Consider the following 13,579-nt stretch of genomic DNA (forward strand, 5'->3'; position numbering starts at 1 on the left):
CTGTCTCACAGACCAGCTGTGGGCCCCACCGTGATGCATTTCGAACATCAACACCGTACATTTCGATGGTCCCCTCGGACCAGTTGTCCACCCCAAGAATCAGTGGTATCCGAAACTCAGGTGGGCCACACCATTTAAAATCACGTGAAGACATGCCTAAACTTATAAAAACACTTAGTGGGGCCTACCTGAAATTTAGATGCAGCTGAAACTTGGTCTGAACGGTCAGCCAAGTGGGACTCACATAATGGGTGGGCTGGATCTGTGGACCACATCATGGTGGGCCCCCCTGACTGTGACCTTATGGTCAGTTTGGATGGCAAATAAATATTACAATGGGCCATAGGTCCACGTGACCCTCAACAGATTGGATGTAAATAAATATCACAATGGGCCCATGGTCCACGTGACCCGTGAACTATTTGGATGGCAAACAAACATCATGGTGGGCCCCAATTCCACCCAGGTCCACCTGGCCTTATGAACGGACTAGATGTAAATAAACGTTATGGTAGGCCCTAGTCCATGTGACCTTATGTACAGCTTGGATGTAAATAAACATTACAATGGGCTCAGGTGGGTGGAAAATAAATATTACTGTGGGCCCCAGGTTTGAGTGACCTTATCAATGGGTTGGATGGAAAATAAACATTATGGTAGGCCCCACATGGGACCCACTTGGGTATGTATTGTAATCCACACCCTCCATTAGTGTGGGCTCCATCATGATGCATGTGTTTCATCCAAACTGTCCAACCATTTTGTAGATAATTTAAGGCCCATTGTTGAGGCCCATCTGGATGTATTGGTGGTCCTTGTTGAGGCCCACCTTGATTTGAATAAGGCCCATATTATGAGACCCATTGTGATGTATGCAAGGCCCATATGACTAGGCCCACCTTGATGTATATATACGAGACCCATATTATGAGGCCCATTTGATATACTGGAGGCCCATGGGTCAAGGCCCAATAGGACATACATAAGGCCCATTATAGTGTAATTCCACCATGGTATATGTGTTGACTATTGTAGTGGGCTATGCCTTGGGAACAATGTTGGTTTGACATCCACATTATAAGGATGATGTTGGTTAAATGTCCGCATTATCACTCTACCTAAGGCCCATTAATAGACCCATACTTGTAATAAGTAGGCCGTCTAAGCCCGTCTCCACTATACACAGAGCTCATCTCTTTATACATGTTTAGTATATAGGTCCATGATTCATGATCATACGCATCATATGTATGCGTGATATGAGGAGTGACTGATCATAGCATATGCTTTCGGGTGGACTGTTTATGGGCTCCCTGATAGGCGTAGTTGCCCCATATAAGTGCATGGTATACGTAGGACTGTTGCATGACTGATAATGTGACTCTTGCACTTGCATTTGTGTGATTGTAGTTACTGTATGCCCTAGTGACATCAGGACCATAACCTCCACAGACACATCGTGAATGGCAGGATTGGATACCGGAAATATTTAGTTCTAGCATACGGGCGCCATAGATGTCCCTAGGTGAAAATCCCTAAACCCGATGGTACCAGAGGATGACTCCAACGTCAAGACCGAGTGGATACACAAGCGCGTGAGGGCCGTATACCAGTAGGTCACGTCTCCCACTGTGTCGTGGTCGGTTGAAAAGGGGTGTGACCTTACCCGCCTGAGTGAGGGGGCAATTTCTAGGTTGAGTTTGACCAGCTTGAGGAATTAGTCCGCTATCGACGAGCCGGGCCCGATATTAGCAGGCGAATAGTGAGGTCTCTTTCACCCTCCCAGTTGTGCGTCCGGATAGGGGCGACAAGCTGGCGTAAAGTGTACTTGACCCCGGTGATTATCCATACTGAGAACCGCACTAATTTGATGCTCTAGTGAGGAGCTGCATTGATATGTGGATGAGGGTTGACATGCTTGACTTGCATTCTGCATCGCATGGCTTTGATGTGGCCGATCGCATTCATGTTTTGCACCGCATGGCCTTGGTATAGCTGATTGCATACATGTGTCCATCAGCATGATCCCGTATTTCTCTGACCTTGCATCCTGAGCACGCTCATATTGCACACACACTTACACCACCCTCTAAGCTTTCTATAAGCTTATGCACGATTGATGCGTGCAGGTGACGCCAGGTCGCAGCCGTGGCATAGTAGCAACAGGAGTGTGCGGTCGAGCCTTTGGAGTTTTGTTATTCGTATAATCTTGTATTTCCCTTCAGACGCATTGTACTTAAAGTTTTTGATCATAGTGGATTTTGTGATGGTGTTCTTGTGTTTATTGTTCATGGGTTATGCTTTTGGTTATGCTCATTACGAATCAAATGATATTAGAAATCCTCCTTATAGGATCCCAGGATCGAAACCTGGTAAATGGGTACTGGGAGCCGAGAATGGGGTTCTACGGAGGCTATCGGCGCCGGATTCGGCGATCGAGAATTTTGTAGGCCTGGTTTCCGAGTCCAGGGTGTGACATTCATTTTCAGATATACTGAACTGGCCCTTTAATTGTTTACAAGGCACATAAAGGGTTCTACCCACCTGGTCGGTTTAGACTTTCAAAGGTTCTCAAGACGCCTAGAAGCAGCTTTATCATAGACTTAATTAGAGTTGGGCAAAACAGATCTGATCCAGTGGATCCGACCTGATCAGACCCGATTCAACCCGATCCGAACCGAACTGATGGCCTGGATCAGTCAAGATTGAGTTGGGTAATTTAGATCCAATGAATTTCGGATCGAGTTCAGATCGTGGTGGATCTGAACCGATCCGATCCGAAATTCGCGGGTAGTGTGTGTGTGTGTGTGTGTGTGTGTGTGTGTGTGTGTGTGTGTGTGTGCATTTTAGTTTTTTACCCTAAACCTAAAAAACTACCCGATCGCTCTCTCTCTCTCTCTCTCTCAAAGCTCCAACCCCCACCTCCTATGCCGATGCGTGTAACACCCGCGGTTTGGAAGGTAACCCCACACCGACCAGCTAGCTAGCGTCAAAGCTCTCTGGCCCACCATGATGTATTTTTAAATCCACACCGTCAAAGCTCTCTCAAAGCTCTCACGCACCATCAGGTATCTCTCTCCCATTCTCTCTCTATCTCTCATTCCCTCAAGTGCAGAAATTGGAGAGTTAGAGCTTCCAATTTTAAGAGTTTTAAGGCCACAGATTTAGGGTTTTTATGGATTTTAGGACAATGGAGTATATGAATTTAGGGCTTTTGGTGTAGTAAATTCGAGGGCCATGGAGATTAAAAATTTTAGGGTTTCTGATTTTGTGGATTGTAGATTCATGTAGTTTGAAAATTTTAGAGATTTTTACTGTAAAATTTAAATCTAACCGAGTCGGACTCGGATCGGATCAGGCAATGCACATTTCGGATCAGATCGAGTCAGGTGACTCGGACTCGGTCGTGGATCGGATCGAGTTCGATTAGGTCATTAAGATTTCAGATCGGCTCGAGTTAAACCCAATTCGATGCGATCCAGACCGATGCCCTACTCTAGACTTAATCGAGGCATAGTGCATAGCTTAGCCCCATCTTAGGTAGGGTGTCTACATGTAAATACTCAATATATAATAGAATAATTGTAATAAGCCCATGGAAATATATACTTTAGATAAAAATTAAAATATTCCAAACCTCGTTTTGGTCACAAATGTAAGGATCACAAATGTGCAACTCACCAACCTTTTTTATTATCCATTTCAATGTCTAACATCTAGGCAATTCAAATCATTCTTGGTGTGATTTTAGTAATATAGGCTATAATTGGATTGTTATAGATATCATCAACACGCCACATGTATTCCCCCTACTAGTAGCCCAGCAACACTTTCATTACTCATGTGCGTTGAAAAGGGCACAAAACTCATTTTATACCAATTACATTAAATTTGCAACAAAACAAAGAGATTTCAAAAAGGACACCAATTAGGTACTACCCTTACTAGGATGCAACATGCAATGGATGCAACGTGGCTAGATTTGGTTGGCCCAGAAGTCTTTTATTAAAATAGGCCCAATTGAAAACTTGACTGAATAACTTTCTAACATGTTTTGCGTGGGCTCTTCTTTAATAATATTTTGTGAGTCAACCAATTTTCTCTTGTCGTAATCATATCCCGTTGCATTTCTGCGGACGTAGCACATGTCCTTTCAAAACACACAAAATTAACTTTTTATTTACCAGCAAATCTTTTTTATTGCACAAAAACTAGCTTTTACACCCAATTAGCTCATAATACACCCAAATACAGAGCTTCAGTTGAGTCGGGTCAGGCCTGATACATTTCCAATGTACGGATCGAACTTGACCGGGTCCAAGTCGCAACCAACCATGTCTGAAAAGTAAAGAATCACTTTTATTAAGGACCACAAACAAGCTAGTGGCATGTGACTAATTAGAATGGAAAGTTGAGGTGCTTTTGGTAATTCGGTCACATTCTAGGGCGCCGATCATGTCTGAAAAGTGAAGAACGAGCGAGATGATTGAATAATGATTATCAGATGTCACGTCTTTCGTGCATCCTGCGGTCGGGAATCCAGTACATGCATTCTCCATCCAGGCTAAATGCCCATCCTCCTCACTAAAATATCAACGGCTGCCACTGTATACACCCACCTGAATAGATAAACTCATGCTCCTTTTTCTACTTTTGGTAAAAGACAACGGTACACATTTATGTTGTTCTATTACTATATATAGAAAATAGTAGGTGTACTTTTCAGAAGAGGTGGCTGGAATTTTCATCTTGATATATTTTAAATGACCAAAATGCCCTTACTTAATTTTGTGAAAGGACTAAGGATGGGATTGGATTAGTGCGGCCCGGACCGTGAGGCCCACTTTTATATAATTATTGTATATCCATGCCGTTCATCCATTTTCACATATCATTTTAGGGTATGAGACAAAAAATTGAAGCAATCCAAGTCTCCGGTGGACCACACCACAGAAAGAAGTGATGATAAACCATTAAAAACTTGTTAAGGCCCACATAGGCTTTGGAACGAGCTGATATTTGGTGTTTCCCTTAATCCATGTCTGTGTGACCTTATCAACAGGTTGGATGGCAAATAAACATTACAGGTGTCCCTGAAAAGTTTTTAACGATAGGTATTTAATCAGCACTGTTTCCTTATGGCATGGTCCACCTGAGACCTTGATCTTCTGTTCTTTTATTCTCATAACCTTAAAAGGAGCTGGAAAAACGGATGGACGGTGTGGATATACAGTACATACATCAAGGTGGGCCCCACGGTCAGGGGCGCACTGTGTTGGTTGAGGCAGCAAGGTATGGATGTTTGAATAACTAACATACGCCTCGCGAATTTAGTATGCAGCACGTGCTAATGGGAGCACGTGTGCAGTGGTCCCCACTTGTACGGTCTCATTATGATAGGGTGTGGGGCCCACCAAAGGGTCAGTACTTTAAGCATGTGATGTGGCAGCCGTCTGATCGAGCCCAGATCACAATCTTCTGGTGAGGCTACTTTACACCTTTGACTCAATAAACAGCACACACCGAATATTATTACCGAGAAAACATTCCAGTGGGATTGAGTGTATGGAAACATTCACATGCACCTACTTTCATCAGGACTCGTTGGCATTTGAATATCCCATCTGGACCGTCCATCAAGTACAGTCCACTGTTCTTTCGTTTCTATGCAAAAACCTCAACAATTGGGTGACAGAATTCATGGTAAAAATATTTTATATATTTCTTCGGTATATCTTTACAAAGAATGAATATGTATGTATAACAAGAGAATCCTATCTATTCTTAGCTATACTAACTATTTTTTAGCTAGAATAAAGGTTTACGTTTATATGAAGGGATTGATATTCCAAGCTCCTCCTAGAATCTCTCTCATAACAGCTCACGCCAACACTCCCCCTCAAGTTGGTGCATACAGGTCTCTGATGCCCAACTTGCCAAGTGAGTTGTAAAAAATCCTGCTGCATACAGCTTTTGTAAGGATATCTGTCAGTTGGTCTTCGGACTTAATAAAAGGAAATTGAATTATCTTCGTATCAAGATTTTGTTTGATAAAATATCGATCCACCTCTACATGTTTGGTTCGATCATGCTGAACTGGGTTGTGTGAAACACAATGACAGCCTTGTCATCACAGAATAGGTCCATCTCACATTTCGGGGCAAAGCCAATTTCTATTAATAGTCTTTTGAGCCAGAGAAGCTCACAAAGACCCTTAGCCATCCCAAGGAACTCAGCTTCAACACTTGATAAAGCCACCACGTTCTGCTTCTTACTTTTCCATGTAACAAGGTTTCCGCCAACAAACATGAAGTATCTGGAGGTAGATTTTTTGTCCGATATATTCCCTGCTCAATCTGCATCTATATATCCCTCAACTTTTAGATGATTATTTTTTGAGAATATAAGCCATTTTCCTAAAGAGGACTTTAGGTAATGAAGAATTCTGATCACTGCATATATATGATCCTTGCTCGGACAGTGGATGAATTGACTAACTACGCTCACAGCATAAGCGATATCTAAGCGAGTACATGAGAGATAAATAAGTTTCCCAATCAATCTCTGGTATCTCTCTTTGTCTGTTGGCACTTGGTTTGAATATACTCCAAGTTTGTGGTTTTGGACAATAGGTGTGTTTGCAGACTTATGATTGCTTGCCTCCAAGTGCAGAGGTTTTGAAGTAATATCCCGTGAATACATGGTCGATCCCACAAGGAGATGAATTGTAAGAAGGAGAAAATCAAATACAAAACAAACTAAGTAATAAAAACTAAACTGATTATTTGATTTTGAGATTTTTGAATGGATGTAATTCAACTAAATTAGAATGATACCCAAGCTTCAAAGTTCCACACATAGGTTAATGTTCTAAAATCATGATGACTTGGATAACACAACTAGGATCTAAGCACTATGGTCAGCCTAATCGGAAAATAAAACAATTTAAATATTTTAATAAATAATATAAAAGATTAGAAAATCATCGATTTACACCATTAGTATATATTCTCAAGCGTCAGTGATTTTAAGAATTCAATATCAATGAGATAATGAAAATCAAATAAATATAATATGTTAAGAACCTCTCATATCTAGAAAATCTGATTGATATAAGGTAAGCCTATCCATCAATGTAAATCTCACATGATGAAAACATATGAATCTCACAAGATAATTAAAAAAAAAAAAAAAAAACTTAAACAATAGATAACATGTATATACCATTCTTCTCATCATTAAAAACAATCAATCATCAAAACTTAAAGAATTATTAAACCCATGTGCTTCTCTTTTAACTTGGGCTAGAAGGAACATAGAAAAACATAACTAGAATAGAGAAAAAAAGCAATAAGAAAGAATTAAATGCAAATAGAAAAGATCTAAAAAAAAAATTATAAAACCGAAAACCCTTAAAAAATCCTAAATATTGCTCTTGAATGCTTTTAATGATGCTTAGGAATGCCCTAGGAAGCCCAATTTATAAGTATGAAATTCTAATTTTCGTACAAAGTTGGAAAACTTTAGAAACCGCTTCAAATTTAAGCAGTTTCTCAAAATATACTTCTTGCTGCACAGTTTGTTTAAAATAGATTTTCCGCCGAATAGTTTTCTAAAATAGACTTCAGAACTTCAGAATACACTTTTTCAGAATGATTTCAAGATTCTTCACTTCAAATCTTTGATTCTTTTCATTCTTCACTTAGTTTTCTTGGATCTTTAACATGTGAATTTTTCAATTTTGGTCTCCTAAGATCTATCCCTTACTTTGGTGATTCTCGAGCCTCAAATCCATACTTTTTAACACCCTTTTTTGATCTAAACTCTTAAATTCACCTTGCAACACATACATGAATAAAATAGAACATTAAGCTAATTCATGTTCATAAAATCAAGATATAAATGAGGAAAATTATGTAATATTTAAGTCTCAACAACTTACACTCCAATAGTCCTACCTCTGATAGTAAACTAGGACATATTTTCGTTAGGACAGAAATATACCTTACTTCGATCTAGCAACTTCAATACCCAGGAAGTATTTAAGTCCTCTTAGATTCTTCATTTCGAATTCAGTCGCCAAATGCTCTTGAAGTCTCGAGATTTCATCTGTATCATTTCATGTAATAATCATGTCATCTACATAGATTATTAAGGTCGTTACCTTGCCCTGTTGGTGCTTTAAGAATGATGTATGGTCTGAGTTGCTTTGTTGAAAGTCATATTTCTTCATTGTTAAGCTGAATCGCCCGAACCACGCTCTAGGTAACTGTTTTAATCCGTACAGTGCTCATTGTAGTTCGTACACCACTTTAGTATTAGAAGTTACTGTGTAGCCTGGTAGAACATCCATGTAGACTTCCTCTTCAAGATCACCATAGAGGAAAGCATTCTTTATATCAAACTGGTGCAATGGCCATTCCAGATTCACTGCAAGGGATAGCAGCACCCTAACTGTGTTCAACTTTGCCACTGGTGAGACAGTTTCTTGATAGTCTACACCATATGTCAGCATTTAGCCCTTTGCTACTAGTCTTGCTTTGTATATGTCAATTGAGCCATATGATTTGTGTTTGATGGAAAACACTCATTTATACCCCACCGTCATTTTTTCCTTTGGGCAAGGAAACAAGAGTTTATGTTTCATTTTTCAGTAGTACCCCCATTTCTTCTTTCACAGCCTGAGTCCCCTTAGAATCTGTTAGAGCTTCATGAATGTTGGTGGGAACACGACATGAGGAAAGTTCATGTGTGAATGTCTGAAGTGGTTTGGAAAGCCTTGTTGTGGACACATAATTGGCAATTGGATACTTTGAACTTCGTTCTCCAATATCCGGAGAATATCTGTTTGGTAGTTTTTCACGGTTATACCTGAAAGGTAGAGTATAACCAACAGGGATATCCATATCATCAGAATTTAGAGGTATATTAGGAGAGGTTATCTCAGGGATATTCTCAGGAGATGGGTCTTTAGGTACTGAGAGATGAGAGGATTCTATGTCAGCTTCAGGTGGTGTAGATACTCCTTTGGAAATTGTATCAGCTTTTGAAGACACATCTAGCTCAGTATTTGGTTCCTCATTTACTGGGATTTTGGTGTCAGAAAATCTCGGCCAATTAAATCTTAACCAATTCAGCTCTTTATTACTGATCTCCCCCTGAAGAGAAGAATTGGGTAATGAAGAAGAAAAGAAAGATTCATTTTTAAGAAACGTGACATCAATAGTCACATACATGCAGTTAGTGACTGGATCATAACACCAGTACCCTTTTTGATGTACGACATACCCCAAGAAGAGACATTTGATGGCATAAAGATCAAGCTTCGTGTGCTGATTCTTATGAAGGTAGACAAATGCGACACATCTAAAAATCCGAGGAGGAATCAGTAGCATAGTAGGTAAGGAAATATAAGTCAAAAGAGTCTGAAGAGAAGTCTTAAAATTTAAGACCTTAGAGGGCAGCCGATTAAGGAGACGCACGGCCGTGGCAACAACATCGGCTCAATGCCTATTAGGTACCTGAGCTCCGAGTAACAGAGCCCAGGCCGTTTCAAGGATATATCAGTTTTTTCTCTCAGCTACCCCATTTTGCTGAGGAGTTTGTGGGCAGGAGGTCTCATGAATAAGACCATAATTGTGGAAATAAGCATAGAACTAGTGGTTGACATATTCACCACCATTAATTATCAGAGTGAAGAATCTGAACCTTCACTGAGAATTGGGTTTGAACTATCGTGTGAAAAGACTGAAAGACACTTAGTACTTCATTTTTATGTTTCAATAAATAAAGCCAAGTCATGCTAGTATAATCATTAACAAATATCACAAACCAACGGAAAACAAACATAATTGAAACTGAAGAAGGACCCCAAACATCAAAGTAAATTAAAGCAAAGGGAACATCACTTTTATTCATACTTAAAGGATATGTAGTTCCATGACTCTTAGCTAGAATGTAAGTGTCACATTTGAAGTCCAATTTTGACATATTGGAAAACAAAGTAGGAAATAAATGTTTCATATAACTAAAAGACGGATGTCCTAACCGATGATACCAAAGCCAAAGCTGTCGCTCTTGTTTATTAATCAGAGGATGCATGTGATGTGCACGGCCTACACTGAAATCTTCCACATAATATAACTCCCCTCTCTTAGTACCATGCCCAATGATTTCCTTGGTAAGAATATCCTGAATCAGACAAAAGGTATAATACATGAGTACAACATAGTTCAAGGCTGTGGTGACTTGACTAACAGATAGCAACTTATGGGAAAGAGAGGGAACAAGCAAGGTATGAGACAGTGATAAAGTGGGTGACAGCTTCACAGTGCTAGCCCCTATGACTGGAGACAGATCCCCATTGGCATTTGCAATGTTGGTGCATCGTGGAGAGGAAGTTTGTGTGAAATCAGCGGCATCAAAGGTCATGTGGTCGGTTGCTCCAAAGTCAAGTAGCCAAGCACCATCATCAATATTTCAAGAAGAACTGCAGAGGGCAGTACCATATTTACTTGGATCGGTGATGGGTAAATCTCCATAAGAGGTCGAGAGAGAGAGAGAGAGAGAGAGAGAGAGAGAGAGAGAGAGACTCGGTTCTACTGTAGCCACCGCAACCTTACCCAGTTCTCCATCACGGCGTTTTCGAGCCTGAAGTTCATTCCACCGATGCCATCCAAGAAGACATATACTCGGTCTTCCTGAAGCATGTCGTTGTAGTGCTGAATATCAGCAATGCATTCCATGGGGTTTGGACGACGGAAATTAATTTCACGCCATAATCCCTGGAGGTCAATAAAATATTTTTCAAGAGAACCACCGGCTTGTTTCAGGCCCGTCACACTCTGCCGAAGGTCATATACTTGAGAAGTATCACTTCCATCAAAGTAAGTAGTAGCAACAGAATCTCACACTTGTTTCGCAGTCGAGAATCGAATGAAGTTGCTGATCAGCGATGGGTCCATGGAACTGATCAGCCATCCCTTGACAATGGCATTGTATGTGCGCCACTTCCGAAAGGACGGATCAGTTTGTGGAGGTTGGTGGAAATCGCCGTTGATGTATCCCAATTTATCTTTGCCGGAGATGTACATCTCAACCACTTCGGACCAAAGAGTATAGTTGGTGCCGTCCAACTTGATGCCGATTGGAGGAGTTGAAGTTTCGGTGGTATGGGTCGGAGCCAAAGTCTTGGTCAAGACTTTTGTCATTCGGTTAGTCAATTCGGTGATAATGGATGTGGATTGGTGTTGGTTTTGGGATTCAATGGATTGATCAATATCACCTATAACTGTGATGGGAAGAAATGAGACGAAAAAAAAAAGAAAAGAAAAGAAAAGAGGTCGGCTAGGAAAGGGAGGTAGGGCACAAGATCAGAACTTGCTTTGATATCATGACAGAATTCATGGTAAAAATATTTTCTATATTTCTTCCGTATATCTTTATCAAGAATGAATATATATAAAACAAGAGAATCCTATCTATTCTTAGCTATACTAATTTTTATTTTTTTTTAAACTAGAATAAAGGTTGACCCTTATACGAAGGGATTGATATTCCAGGCTCCTCCCAAAATCTCTCTCATATAACCGCTCACGCCAAGATTGGGTGGTATCAAACATCAATGACTAGACCTAAATTCTACAAACGATCTCCTCCATACCTTTGTCATGCCGCTGACTGGACAACTTCGATCATCCGATCAGTATGATTTTTGAGGGCCAGTGTATGAAGAGTGGGTCGGACCAGATGACTGTCCAGATTGATCATATCGATTGTCCACGTGTCCAAATTCAACTAGATGCACGCAGAGGTATCCGTAGACTGGGCACACTGAATCATTTCTCTTTCACTATTCATGTGTTCCCTCTTTGTTATTCACGTGTTAGGTATGAGCACAGTGGGAAAAGTGCATCAGATAAACAGATAGGGGTAGTTTGGTCATTTCAATAGTTTTGTGCCTCACCTTTTGAGCGTTCACCACAATTTAGTAAAATGGGGGCAAGTTACCTACCGTACACATGGCAATGCTTATAAGCCAGTCTAGATTGTTCAAACAGAGCCCCATTGTAGATGGAGCATATACAGCATCAGATGCCGTCCAATTGGTACCAGATAAGCGGACAAGTGAGAAATTGGTCCAATGGTCCAGATTCGACGGAGACCTACTAGTAAGCTTAAGATTATCTCATCAGGAGATATTGGTAACGTGTGGCCCACTATCATGGAGGGTTTTATAGTCGTATTTGCTTGCAAGCTGTACGGTGAATGAGTTGCATTGAGCTATTAAATTGTGGTGAATGCATACTGTTTGGCCGTATAAGGGCAATGTGGTCATAACAAAGTTATCCAGAGAGCAGTGCCGACCAGATGGCAAGTGGGCTGGGCCATCTGGGCCCATTGGCATTGGACCCGACGAGGTACATGGACCCGCGGCTTTGACTTGAATGTTAAGTGGGCCCACCAACGAAATGAGCCTAACATGGACCATCTGCCTAAAGACCCTTCACGTGGGACTGGTCCAACCCAACTTATTACACATTTGTTGGTGGAATCTTCAAATGATGGGCCCCACCGCGCTAGGGCAGACTCAATAGCTCATGGGTTGGGCTGGTCTTGGGCCCACCTTGACGGTAGCATTAGCCGTGCAATCGGTTCATTTGGGATTCTAACAGGGTAAGTCTGAACCCGACCCATTCACTAAATGGGCTAAGAACTCCTGCTTGAACTTGACCCATGACCCATTACCTGGCTACGATTGAGTCGGGTTTAATTCAACCTGAGCCCGACCCATTTACTTAAGTGGGCCACATTTTCTAACTTGACCTCGATCCACCGTGGACTAGAGCTGGGCATGGAGTCAGGTCAGACCGAGTTAGGGCTGACTTGACTCGACCCGGTTTTGAAATATGACTGACCCGAACTCGACTCGACTCGGTACCGGGTCTAGCATGGTTGAACCGATCCGAGTTCGGGTTTGGCCTGGACTAATCCGGACCGAGTCTGACCCGGTCAAAAGTACCGAGTTGGTTCGAGTTGACACCGACTCAAATAGAGAGAGAGAGAGAGAGAGAGAGAGAGTGGTGGGTGGTTGCCGGGCTTGGAAGAGAAGGAGGATGAGGAAGGGAGAGAGAAAGGTTAGGATCAAATCAGGGTTGGTTGCGGCGTACATGGTTAGAGATACTAAAAAATTAGGGTTTTTTTTATTGTATATATATCCGAATCCAAGTCGAGTCGAGTTTGAGCGGATTGAGTCGGGTCGAGTTACCGGGTAACTCGAACTTGACTCGGTTTGAGTTCAAATTGGTCAAAGCCTACTCGACTCACCCATTCAGTTTGAGTCGAGTTGGGTCTGAACGAGTCGGACGAGTTTGAGCGGATCAAGTTTCGGGTCGAGTCGAATCGAGTTATTGGGAATATCGAACTCGACTCGGTTTGAGTTCGAATTGAGCGAAGCTTACTCGGTTTGGACTAACTCACCCATTCGATTCGGGTCGAGTCGAGTCTGAACGAGACGGATAAGTCAAGTTGTCCCATGCCCAGCTCTACTACGGACTTTGATCACCGTACCCTTACAGAA

This window comes from Magnolia sinica, chromosome 12 (genome assembly GCF_029962835.1).
Source record: "Magnolia sinica isolate HGM2019 chromosome 12, MsV1, whole genome shotgun sequence".
NCBI lineage: Eukaryota > Viridiplantae > Streptophyta > Magnoliopsida > Magnoliales > Magnoliaceae > Magnolia > Magnolia sinica.